The sequence below is a fragment of the Oncorhynchus mykiss genome, chromosome 13 (genome assembly GCF_057628025.1).
Source record: "Oncorhynchus mykiss isolate SJ-2025 chromosome 13, ASM5762802v1, whole genome shotgun sequence".
NCBI classification, from domain to species: domain Eukaryota; kingdom Metazoa; phylum Chordata; class Actinopteri; order Salmoniformes; family Salmonidae; genus Oncorhynchus; species Oncorhynchus mykiss.
The window spans coordinates 65,636,021-65,649,325 of NC_143034.1; the positions used below are offsets into that span (position 1 = coordinate 65,636,021).

The window sequence follows — 13,305 nt, forward strand, 5'->3', positions numbered from 1 at the left end:
AGAGAGAAGGAGAGGGAAAGAGAGAGATCCCTCTAGAAGAAACTCAGCAACTGACCACGGCTGTGAGAGTAACACCTGGCTCTCTTCTCCCTCCCCCATCCTACCACCACCGTCTCCACCTCTCTCTTTCCCTACGTCCCTCCCTCCTTTTTAGGGGCTTTCTTCCCCATTTCATCTCTCTGCCCCTGGCACAGATGCCCTCTGTCATCCCTCTCCTCCTCTCCTCCTTCTCCTCCTTCTCTTCGTCTCTCAGCGCCTCGTCCATCCTCTGTACGTCTCCAGCCGTGGGCTTTACTGACAGGCTGACACCTCTCCCATGTCCGTGTCTGCCTGCGTACTTCACAAGCACATGCCCATTAGGCACGCATCCACACTTGTCCAGAGCTGATCCCTGTCAACGCCAGGTATCTAGTGGTATGTGCTCACTGCTCACTTCCTGGAACTGCCTGCTGCAACCAGTGGCATACTGATAGTTGAGATGAAGGAAAGGAATACAGGAAGAGGAGAAGAAATGATGAGGAAAGTGAAGAAAAGCTGTCAGATGCTGACTGGAATGCTGTCAAAGCGCTCGTATAAGTCTGTGTTAAAAGCATTGTTCTTTCTGTTGTTGTCAAAGCTAATGAGCTACTGTCTTTTGTGTCACAACTCAATTATGCAGAACATATCTCTGTGTGTGTGTGTGTGTGTGTGTGTAGTAGGAGACTCAGAGGACAGGGTGCTGTGGTAGTAGGAGACTCAGAGGACAGGGTGCTGTGGTAGTAGGGGACTCAGAGGACAGGGTACTGTGGTTGTAGGGGACTCAGAGGACAGGGTGCTGTGGTAGTAGTAGACTCAGAGGACAGGGTACTGTGGTAGTAGGAGACTCAGAGGACAGGGTACTGTGGTAGTAGGAGACTCAGAGGACAGGGTGCTGTGGTAGTAGGAGACTCAGAGGACAGGGTGCTGTGATAGTAGGAGATTCAGAGGACAGGGTGCTGTGGTAGTAGGAGACTCAGAGGACAGGGTGCTGTGGTAGTAGGAGACTCAGAGGACAGGGTGCTGTGGTAGTAGGGGACTCAGAGGACAGGGTACTGTGGTAGTAGGGGACTCAGAGGACAGGGTGCTGTGGTAGTAGGAGACTCAGAGGACAGGGTACTGTGGTAGTAGGGGTCTCAGAGGACAGGGTGCTGTGGTAGTATGAGACCCAGAGGACAGGGTGCTAGTAGGAGACTCAGAGGACAGGGAGCTCCCACAGTCTGGTGATGACCTCAGCTATGACATGACCTCAGCTATGACCTCAGCTATGACATGACCTCAGCTATGACCTCATCCTGACACAACCCTGGGTCTACTGACCAGGCCACTGGGGCCTTCAGCTGTTCTCAGCTCAAACTAGTGTGTCCTGCTTTGTTTGATAAAAGTGGTCCTGTGTGACTCAGTTGGTAGACCATTGGTGGTGGGTTGGATTCCCGCTGTGGCCACCCTTACGAAAATGTTTGCATGCATTACTGTATGTCGCTTTGGATAAAAATGTCTGCTAAGTGGCAGACATTGTGAATTAGAATGTATTCTACTTATTTAACCAGGTAGGCTAGTCAGTCATTGGCAGCAGAGAACTGGAAGGAGAAGCGGCCAAAGGAAGAATTGGCTTTGGGAGTGACCAGTGAGATATACCTGCTGGAGCGCGTGCTCTGGGTGGGTGCTGCTATGATGACCAGTGAGCTGAGATAAGGTGGGGCTTTACCTAGCAGAGACTTGTAGATGACCTGGAGCCAGTGGGTTTGGCGACGAGTATGAAGCGAGGACCAGCCAATGTCTGAATATGTGAGTTTGTGCTCTATTGAAGGGGCTCTTAGGTTGATATTATGCTCTGATGTCCTGTAGTACTGCTGCTGAAGATGGCAGCCACCTCAGGAGAACAGCAATGATTTAGGAATAGTCTACGTGAACAAACTAGAGTTAATGTAGGTCCCACTTTGCCTGGCTACCCATTTACATCACTCCAGCCAAACTGACCTTTCTTCTCCACTATGAGTCTGGATTTGCTTCCTTCCACTACAATCTCTAGAATGCGAACACTTTCTGGACGTTCTGATTGGTCCCAGAAACCGAGTGGTTGGACCAGAGCCGGCCTACATGATGACGTTATTATCGTTGATACTCTGACTGGTTAGATTTGTTAGAGACGATCCAATCCGTGATGAATTTGATTTGTACATTTTGAAGTGACACAAACGACCTCTAGGCTGCCAGTTTCAGACTGAATGTATGTCGTGATCGATAGAGCAGAGGAATCCATGGAGGGTGAGGGGTCAGGCAAGGTCCCACTGCTCCAGAGCCATGGAGTGAAGTAGTCCTCCCCCCTCCCCACACACACACACACACCCACGCACACACGCACCCACCCGCACGCACGCACACACGCACGCACATACACACACACACACACACACACACAAACACACACACACACACACACACACACACACACACACACACACACACACACACACACATACTCTCTTTCTTTCTGTCTTTTACATTCTCTCTCTTTCTTACAGTCTTTTACATTCTGAGGGCGTTTAGGCAGTGAGAGGAAATTCCAGAGAGAGAGCAGATTTCTGTGGTGGGTGAAATTGTTTGGTAGACAGAGGAGGAGTGGATATCCACACAGCCTGACCTCTCTTCTCTTTACAGAGGAGGAGAGGATATCCACACAGCCTGGCCTCTCTTCTCTTTACAGAGGAGGAGAGGATATCCACACAGCCTGGTCTCTCTTCTCTTTACAGAGGAGGAGAGGATATCCACACAGCCTGGTCTCTCTTCTCTTTACAGAGGAGGAGAGGATATCCACACAGCCTGGCCTCTCTTCTCTTTACAGAGGAGGAGTAGATATCCACATACAGCCTGTCCTCTCTTCTCTTTACAGAGGAGGAGTAGATATCCACACAGCCTGGTCTCTCTTCTCTTTACAGAGGAGGAGTGGATATCCACACAGCCTGTCCTCTCTTCTCTTTACAGAGGAGGAGTGGATATCCACACAGCCTGGTCTCTCTTCTCTTTACAGAGGAGTGGATATCCACACAGCCTGGCCTCTCTTCTCTTTACAGAGGAGGAGTAGATATCCACACAGCCTGGCCTCTCTTCTCTTTATAGAGGAGGAGTGGATATCCACACAGCCTGGTCTCTCTTCTCTTTACAGAGGAGTGGATATCCACACAGCCTGGCCTCTCTTCTCTTTACAGAGGAGGAGTGGATATCCACACACAGCCTGGCCTCTCTTCTCTTTACAGAGGAGGAGTGGATATCCACACAGCCTGGCCTCTCTTCTCTTTACAGAGGAGGAGTGGATATCCACACAGCCTGGCCTCTCTTCTCTTTACAGAGGAGGAGTAGATATCCACATAGCCTGGCCTCTCTTCTCTTTACAGAGGAGGAGTAGATATCCACACAGCCTGGCCTCTCTTCTCTTTACAGAGGAGGAGTGGATATCCACACAGCCTGTCCTCTCTTCTCTTTACAGAGGAGGAGTAGATATCCACACAGTCTGTCCCCTCTTCTCTTTACAGAGGAGGAGTAGATATCCACACAGCCTGGCCTCTCTTCTCTTTACAGAGTAGGAGTAGATATCCACACAGCCTGGTCTCTCTTCTCTTTACAGAGGAGGAGTAGATATCCACACAGCCTGGCCTCTCTTCTCTTTACAGAGGAGGAGTGGATATCCACACAGCCTGGCCTCTCTTCTCTTTACAGAGGAGGAGTGGATATCCACACACAGCCTGGCCTCTCTTCTCTTTACAGAGGAGGAGTGGATATCCACACAGCCTGGCCTCTCTTCTCTTTACAGAGGAGGAGTGGATATCCACACAGCCTGGCCTCTCTTCTCTTTACAGAGGAGGAGTAGATATCCACATAGCCTGGCCTCTCTTCTCTTTACAGAGGAGGAGTAGATATCAACACAGCCTGGCCTCTCTTCTCTTTACAGAGGAGGAGTGGATATCCACACAGCCTGGCCTCTCTTCTCTTTACAGAGGAGGAGTAGATATCCACACAGTCTGTCCCCTCTTCTCTTTACAGAGGAGGAGTAGATATCCACACAGCCTGTCCTCTCTTCTCTTTACAGAGTAGGAGTAGATATCCACACAGCCTGGCCTCTCTTCTCTTTACAGAGTAGGAGTAGATATCCACACAGCCTGGTCTCTCTTCTCTTTACAGAGGAGGAGTAGATATCCACACAGCCTGTCCTCTCTTCTCTTTACAGAGTAGGAGAGGATATCCACACAGCCTGTCCTCTCTTCTCTTTACAGGGGAGGAGAGGAGCTTCAATGCCTGCCCTGCTCTCAGCTTAAACCCTCTCCTCACTGCCAATGTAGAAGAAGTTGCCTTTAACCACTGATTCAGGGTCAGATATACTCTTATCTCCATTAAAGGTTCAGGCCAGTATTGGCGGTAAAACAATCTGATCTTTGATCATTCTTTAAGTACTTATTTTATGTTACACTAATGGTTGATATGAATAACACAAGTGTTTACTTTGTCATCATATAACAGTCAGTTCTCAGCTATGTTATGCTTTGGGCTATCCCGTCCCCTCAGTGAGTATCTTCCCTCAGCCTGCAGTACAAGCCAATGCTACCGTGACAACTAAATGAAGTGTCAGCCTCTTTTTAGATGCTCAGTTTTTGACAGGCAGGGCAGAAATCAGACCAGAGGTAGAGATTCAAGGTTGTGTCCCATATGGCATCCTCCTATTTGCTATTTAGTGCACTACTTTTGACCGGGACTCATAGGGAATAGGGTGCCATTTGGGACATACATCAAGTCTTTCACATACTGTAGAAAACCAGAATTCAGCAAACTGTGATTTAGCTGTGGTTGTTTTTTCTGAGTACCCCTCAATTGGTTAGTGCACGTTGTATAAGCTAAAACGTGTCATCTGAACAGACCATATCTAGAGGGGATCATTAGACTGTATGGGAGCTACAGAATCCACACATTCTGGGTGGTTTTCAACAGGGAGAAGGGATCCGTGTCTGAGACTGTCTAATCAGACAGCTTTTCAGGACACAAAATGAAGTGGAATTAAACGGTTGTGCTCTATGATGATTCACGTTAATGGGATGGCCAATCATGTCCAGTAAAAACACGTTTTGTTAATGTGGTTTTGATTGATTGCTCAATCTTTTCAACTGCTTCCCAAGGCATTTCATCTGGCATTTTGAATCTGACCTGTACAATACATTATAATACAAGCCCACTCAAATAACTGGTTTCTCAACTTAACTATTACATTTTGTGCCAATCTGTCATTGTTCTGCACAGTAGCTTCCCTGACCCCACTCTATTAGAGAACCCCATTGGAGGACAGCACAGGAAGTGTCCCCTGCCAGGAGCTGAAAGGTCAACCAGCCGCCTCCGTCCTTATCTGCCCTATCAGTTCACCTCTCACGACTAACACAGGTGTCCTGCCTCTGCCGCCATGCTGTGTGTGTTGTAGCTGGAGGCTACTGGAACCAACTGCTGGGGTCACTCCCAGGCAGCGAGAACATAGCGGACCTTTGTATGTTTTCAGCTACCGCTCTTTGTTATTCTCCCTGTAGAACATGTGGAGTGTAACTTATACTCTGCCCACATACACACACAGACACACACACAGGCACCAATGCACGTAGACACACACACACACACACACACACACACACATATATACACACACACACACACACACACACACACACACACACACACACACACACACACACACACACACACACACACACACACACACGCCCACCCAGCCAAGCCAAGGCCCTTTGAGTTATCACCAGCCTTCATCATACGACAAAGCAATGAAAGACTTCCCTTTTCTTTTAGCTAACATGAACTTTTCCTGCGAGGGTTGGAGAGTGTGTTTGACGACTGTAATGGACACCTTTTGGAGAGGGATGTTAAGTAGCCTTGATGAGGTGAGTTTGGCCGGTAACATTTTCTATGAGGGCTATCACAACGCATTAGAAAAGCACTTATAAGGCATTATATGTGTGTGTGCATTGAGAAGGAATAGGCACAACTCTCACTCATGCTTATACAATATTTTGGGTTGTACCTCATCTCTCGCTGGTTGAGGCCCTTCTTTTCCTCTCTGTTATGTGTATGTGTCTCATAAAAAGAGTTGGCCTTACTTATTTCACTGGATCCTGTGTGAATTCAACAGGTATCAGGATCAGTACTGATCTGGGCTGAGAGTAGGAGTTCTCACACGCACCGACCTGTCCACTTTGTTGAGGGTCAAGGGTCACACACCATTGTCTTCTCTGACACTCTCAGCTGTAAAAAGGGCACAATTGGCCAATCGCAGATCAGAATCTACATGTCGTGGAACATCTACTGATCATTCACACCCCCTGAATTTGCTTCAATATTTCTGACAAACTGTGAGGAGCACATTGGTCATGAGGACTTTAACTGTTCTCTTCTGTTCCTTCTGGTTGACAATCAGCTGATCACGTGGTGGGTGCCTTTATCAAATCAAATCTAATGTTATTTGTCACATGCGCCGAATACAACAGGTGTAGACCTTACAGTGAAATGCTTACTGACAAGCCCTTAACCAACAGGTGTAGTAGACCTTACAGTGAAATGCTTACTGACAAGCCCTTAACCAACAGGTGTAGTAGACCTTACAGTGAAATGCTTACTGACAAGCCCTTAACCAACAGGTGTAGTAGACCTTACAGTGAAATGCTTACTGACAAGCCCTTAACCAACAGGTGTAGTAGACCTTACAGTGAAATGCTTACTGACAAGCCCTTAACCAACAACGCTTTAAGAAGTTTGAAGGAAAAAAAGTGTTAAGGAAAAAATAGCTGTTCAGGAGTCTTATGGCTTGGAGGTAGAAGCTGTTTAGAAGCCTCTTGGACCTAGACTTGGTGCTCCGGTACCACTTGCCGTGCGGTAGCAGAGAGAACAGTCCATGACTAGGGTGGCTGGAGTCTTTGACAATTTTTAGGGCCTTCCTCTGACACCGCCTGGTATAGAGGTCCTGGATGTCAGGAAGCTTGGTCCCAGTGATGTACTGGGCCGTACGCACTACCCTCTGTAGTGTCTTGCGGTCGGAGGCCGAGCAGTTGCCATACCAGGCAGTGATGATGGATCTGAGGACCCATGCCAAATCTTTTTAAATCTTTTCCTGAGGTGGAATAGGTTTTGTTGTGCCCTCTTCACGACTGTCTTAGTGTGTTTGGGCAACAAGTTATTATTTCATATTTTGGTACTTTTTTACCCCTTTTTCGTGATATCCAATTGGTAGTTACAGTCTTGTCCCATCGCTGCAACTCCCGTACGGACTCAGGAGAGGCGAAGTTCGAGAGCCATGCATCCTCCAAAGAAGCACTGCTTCTTGACACACTGCTTATTTAACCTGGAAGCCAATGTGTCGGAGGAAACACTGTACAGCTGGCGACCGAAGTCAGTGTGCATGCACCCCGGCCGCCACAGCAGTCACTAGAGCATGATGGGACAAGGACATCCCAGCTGGCCAAATTCTCCCCTAACCCGGATGATGCTGGGCCAATTGTGCGCCGCCTCATGGGTCTCCCGGTCGTGGCCGGCTCCGACACAGCCCAGGATCAAACCGAGATCTGTAGTGACGCCTCAAACACTGCAGTGCCTTAGATCGCTGTGCCACTCGGGAGGCCCTGGAAAACAAGTTTTAAGACAGGCTAAGAGAGAAGAGTGGGGAGAGGATAAGAGAGAGAGAGAGAGAGAAAGAGTGAGAGAGAGAGAGAGAGAGAGAGAGAGAGAGAGAGAGAGAGAAGAGTGGGGAGAGGATAAGAGAGAGAGAGAGAGACAGAGAGAGAGAGAGAGAGAGAGAGAGAGAAAGAGAGAGAGAGAGAGAGAAAGAGAGAGAGAAAGAGAGAGAGAGAGAGAGAGAGAGAGAGAGAGAGAGAGAGAGAGAGATTGACAATCAAAACCAAACATAGGCAAAGTCTTCTCATACCAATTAGGATCTGGCTAAAAATACTTGAATCAGTTATAGAACACATTGCCCTTTATGGTTGTGAGGTCTGGGGTCCGCTCACCAACCAAGGATTCACAAAATGGGACAAACACCAAATTGAGACTTTGCATGCAGAATTCTGCAAAAATATCCTCAGTGTACAACGTAAAACACCAAATAACACATTGGAAATAATTTACAAAAAACAGAGCAAACTGGAATGCTATTTGGCCTTGAACAGAGAATACACAGTGGCAGAATACCTGACCACTGTGACTGACCCACACTTAAGGAAAGCTTTGTCTGTGTACATACTTAGTGAGCATAGCCTTGCTATTGAGAAAGGCCGCCATAGGCAGACCTGGCTCTCAAGAGAAGACAGGCTATGTGCACACTGCCCACAAAATGAGGTGGAAACTGAGCTGCACATCCTAACCTCCTGCCAAATGTACGACCATATTAGAGACACATATTTCCCTCAGATTACACAGACCCACCAAGAATTCGAAAACCAATCTAATTTTGATAAACTCACATATCTACTGGGTGAAATACCACAGTGTGCCATCACAGCAGCAAAATGTGTGACCCGTTGCCACAAGAAAAGGGCAACCAGTGAAGAACAAACACCAATGTAAATACAACCTATATTTATGTTTATTTATCTTCCCTTTTGTACTTGAACTATTTGCACATAATATTATTTTTGAACTTTTGTGAGTGTAATGTTCATTTGTATTTTTTATTTCACTTTTGTTTATTATCTTCTTCACTTTCTTTGGAGATGTTAACATATGTTTCCCATGGCAATAAAGACCTTAAATAAAATGGAAATTGAATTGAGAGAAGTGGAAATGGGGAGGTGGGAGAGAGAGAGAGGTGGAGGTGGAGGTAGAGAGAGGTAGAGGAAGATAAGGAGGTGAATAAAATAAAGAACAGAGTTGACATTTGGTCCTCATTATAATTATCTAGCTGTTGCTAGGAGGCTTGTGATCACTGTTATCTCATTGATACTGTACAGCTCCTGATAAAGACTCTTTGAGGCTTCACACGCCTTTGTCCTTGTGCTGGGAAACATACAGACAAGCTGAAATGGAGGCACCATACACACACTGGCATGCAAACACATAAACACATACTTTACACAGTCTCTCTCTCTCTCTCTCTCTCTCTCTCTCTCTCTCTCTCTCTCTCTCTCTCTCCCTCTCTCTCTCTCTCACACACACACACACACACACACACACACACACACACACACACACACCCAGTTCACCTCCTGCAGTATTGTGTGAGTATAACACATTAGTGATTTAGGGGCCAGTGTCTGAGATGTGCGTCAGAGCCTCAGTGAGCCAGGCTCCAACCCCTCAGTGTTTACCTTACTACACAGGGGGAAGGGGCCACACGCACGCACACACACACGCACACACACACACACACACGCACGCACGCACACACACACAGAGCTGAGAGTGCCTGTGTCTCCTGTCTGTCTCCTCCAGACAGCTGGTGCCTCTCTTACCACAGATCCGACACACACTCACACACACACAGCTCCCTTCTCTTTTGTCCTCCCCTAACATCACTACACCCAGACTGGTCATTACATCAATCACAATATCTGTTGGTTGGTTCCTCAACACTGTGAAGACTGTCGCAACAAATGTAGACACAGGTATGGTGCTGGAGATAATGAATATGAGGTTAAAAAGTGGTTAAGTGCCCCTTTAAATGGCACTTTTGTGTTATGGAAGCTACTATATTCTTTGAGCTGAGATGATTCCTCTTTTTGCTGTTAAGTGGACTGAAAGATGCTACACAAGACTAACCATAGAATTAGGAATTAGAATGCTAATAATTTAATAGGATCTCTATGGGACTAACTACTGTAACTATTCATCCTTGCTTCAAGTAATTCCTGTTATTTCTGCTGTGTGAGAATGACTTCATCAGGGATGTTGTTTTAGGCTCTTCCTTATTTCCTGTTGAATCACTGTATCTAAACGCCTTTATATGTCTCAGCATTATAGGCATTATATCAGCCATATCTACAGGTAGTGCATTTCATGGCCCATTTTGTTCATGACATTTTGTCTCAAAAGTGTTCTTTGTGACATCACTGGTCTAGATCTGTGTTTGTCTAGATCTGTTATGCAGGATCAGCCGTTGCATCAGGTGGTTAGTCAGCTGTGGTAGCAGATCTGGTATATGTCTGTTTGTAGCAGGGGTCACATGGCTTAGTCCTTATCTCTATCCAGATGCATGACTCTCCTTATCACGGGGCGGCAGGTAGCCTAGCGGGTTAGGAGTGGTTTGAATTCCCAAGCCAGCAAGGTGGAGAAATCTGCTGTTCTACCCTTGTGCAAGGCAGTTAACCCCCAACAACTTCGCCGATGACGTGGCTGTAGATTAAGGCAGCCCCCTGCACCACTCTGATGGATTAAATGCAGAAGACACATTTCAGTTGAATGGGTTCAGTTGTGCAACTGACTAGGTATCCCTTTACCACTAGCATGGCTGTCAGTGAACTGTAATACACTGTAGGCACATCAGGACAGCCTCTGTCTCTCCTCAAAGCTGGTCAGAATTGTATGGATCAGCTGAGACCATTGGGTTTGTATTCATGAAGCGTCTCAGAATAGGAGTGCTGGTCTAGGATCAGTTACAGCCTATATTCATAAAGTGTCTTAGAGTAGAAACGCTGATCTAGAATAAGTTCAGCCTTTTACATTACAATACAATTAATGTATGGGGGATACATTAATTGTATTGTAATGTAAAAGGCTGAACTTATTCTAGATCAGCGTTTCTACTCTAAGACACTTTATGAATATAGGCTGGAAGCTGTTATTCATGTGGTGCACCGGGTTAGTTATCTCCACTCCTCCGGATTCCAGGTGTACTACTATGTGATTGAACATCTTATTGGCTTCCCAAACTGGTATGGGGGGATTCTTTCCAGGAACTCACGTTCAAAAGACCAGTTCTTTAATGTTAGTGCAGATGGAGGAAAACAGATGGAGAGACTGAGGCCATTTTATAGTATTGAGATACAGCCTTAACAACACAGCACTCTCTATCACACTCATCATCAGGCCACTATCTTGGGTTGAGTTCATTAATCACCAAACGGTAGAAAACCTATTGAAACATTGAGGGACTACCTAGACTTGTCCAATATGAAGCGCTCATATTTGTTCCCCATGGCAAAAAAAATATTCTAACGCTGTGCCCCAATGAACAAATAGTAACTAGCATTGATTTTGCTGATAGCTTGAGGAGAGTTTTACTTACAGTGATTGTGATGTGGTTGTCTTGGCTGAATTAATGCACTGGAGAAGAGCGTCTGCTAAACGACCAAAATGTCAAATGTAAATGTAAACACGGTTCTGCTGACAGTGGGCCAGATCCCTCTTCCTGTCTCAGGGAGGAAACCTAATCCCTGTTTGTAACAGTTGGACATCAGTCACCTGGCCTCACCTCGCTGGCAGACCACTATTAGCCAGGGAGCGCTGGGATAAAGCCAGCCATTGTCCAGGACCATGGGTCCAAAGTACCTAGAGGGCCCGGAGTGCTGACAGAACTGGAATGCCAATCTGTCGATAACCGTCAACCAAGCTGAGATTTCCTGTATCTGTACAGCAGATTCGAGAGAGTTTAGAGGAGCATTAGGCCAGTGAGACTCAGCCTTGTTTAAGCAGTCACAGAAATATCCATAATGCATCCTGAAAAATGTTACTCCTGATTTTGGTCTCTTTCCTCAGTGAAACTAAACTATTTCTGAACTGTTGCCAAGATCAGCTATTACACCCAGAATTCTGTGTCAAACACCTCAATAGCACAGCATTTGTCATGTATCTACTCACACATCTTTAAATCTTTAGGTAGCCCTGCCTAAACTGCAGCCAGCATGGCTTTTATTCAGTAATACGACACAAAAACCTGATGAAAAGAACCAAGTGTGTGAAAATAGTGTGCTCCATAAGGGGGTCTATTACCCCCATGCTGCTCCCTGGCTCGGGGCCTTCTGAGCGGGGAAGATGCTGGCGCTGGCTGGGTTGTTTATTTGGGAGCTCCAGGGCCCTAGTCTGGAAGAGCAGAGGTTAGCTAGGTGTCGCAACCTCCAAACTGACACGGAACCAATGGAACCCCATACGTTACGCAGGGTTGGGGAGTAAGTCATTACATGTAATCCGTTACATGTAAGGGATTACAAAAACGGTAACTGTAATCCATTACGTTACCAGCAAAAATATTGTAATCAGATTACAGATACTTTTGAAAAACTAGATGATTACTTTGAGGATTACTTTTAAATTCAGAAAGAAAATCTTTGACACTTTGACACACTCTGTTTTCACAATGATATTCAAATCAGCATTGAAAAAAGGCGCAAATTTAAGTTTGTTCCACCTGAGCGAGTCTGACCACAAGTCAGAGACCACTATGATGACTCACCAAATGTGTTTGATGCATCGCGGGAAAAGAGCAGAAATAGGCTTTTGTAGGCTACAGTTCAAGATATCTCTTCCAATGATGTGACTGTTGTCGGCATCCAAAGATTATCCAACTTGAATAAACGCTTGGAGGTAAGGATGACAGCAGCGGTTTAGTCTACGGTGATACGGATATCACTTATTATTATTGATCAATGCATGCCATTCCACAAGCGCAGCATTTATTATTCAACTCGAATCAATGAGCCCAATCAGTCCTTCATTACAACAAAATCATAAACAACAGAGTAGAGCTGGCTAATATGTCCTTAGTGTTGGGGTTATGCTCAGGTAAAACAATGTGGCTAATCTAAACTGATAGACTTTGGTTTTTAATGTAATGTAATGTAAGGATATCATTTAATCATATTATTATTATATGTAGTAGAAAGCGATGGGTTAGAAGAAGCCTACATAACCAACCCATAAAGTAACATTTTACATCCATATATGGCCAGCTATGTAAACTTTAACATTGATTTATCCTGAAATAGATGTTGTTCAATTGGTAACGTACATGTTTGTCTTCTTCTAATGCATTTTAAGGCGAAAGTAATCTGAAAGTAATCTAAAAGTAATGTAATCAGATTACATGACTGATTTTCGGTAATCCAAAAGTTACGTTACTGATTCCACTTTTGGACAGGTAACTAGTAACTGTAATGGATTACATTTAGAAAGTAACCTACCTAACCCTGACTGTAAGGCTGTAAGGCCAACTTAGAAACCCAACGGAAACATAACAACAACAACAACTGGAAACAATAAGCCCCAGGTCCCAAATCTTTTTACCTGGGACTCATTGCACTACTAGCCTGGTTCCAGATCTGC

The 13,305-nt window shown here is 45.7% G+C and overlaps 1 protein-coding gene across 6 annotated transcripts in view; it reads left to right on the forward strand.

The window, feature by feature from the left end:
- The window catches only part of LOC110516540 (septin-9), a 153,462-nt gene that overhangs the window by 55,739 nt on the left and 84,418 nt on the right, over window positions 1-13,305 (forward strand). The window contains exon 2 of one of the 6 annotated variants that reach the window (XM_090197183.1): window positions 5,854-5,945. The exons of the other annotated variants lie outside the window; for them this stretch is intronic. The gene's annotated coding sequence lies outside the window, so the exon portion shown is untranslated. The remainder of the gene's footprint in view (window positions 1-5,853; window positions 5,946-13,305) is intronic. 6 annotated transcript variants of the gene reach the window in all.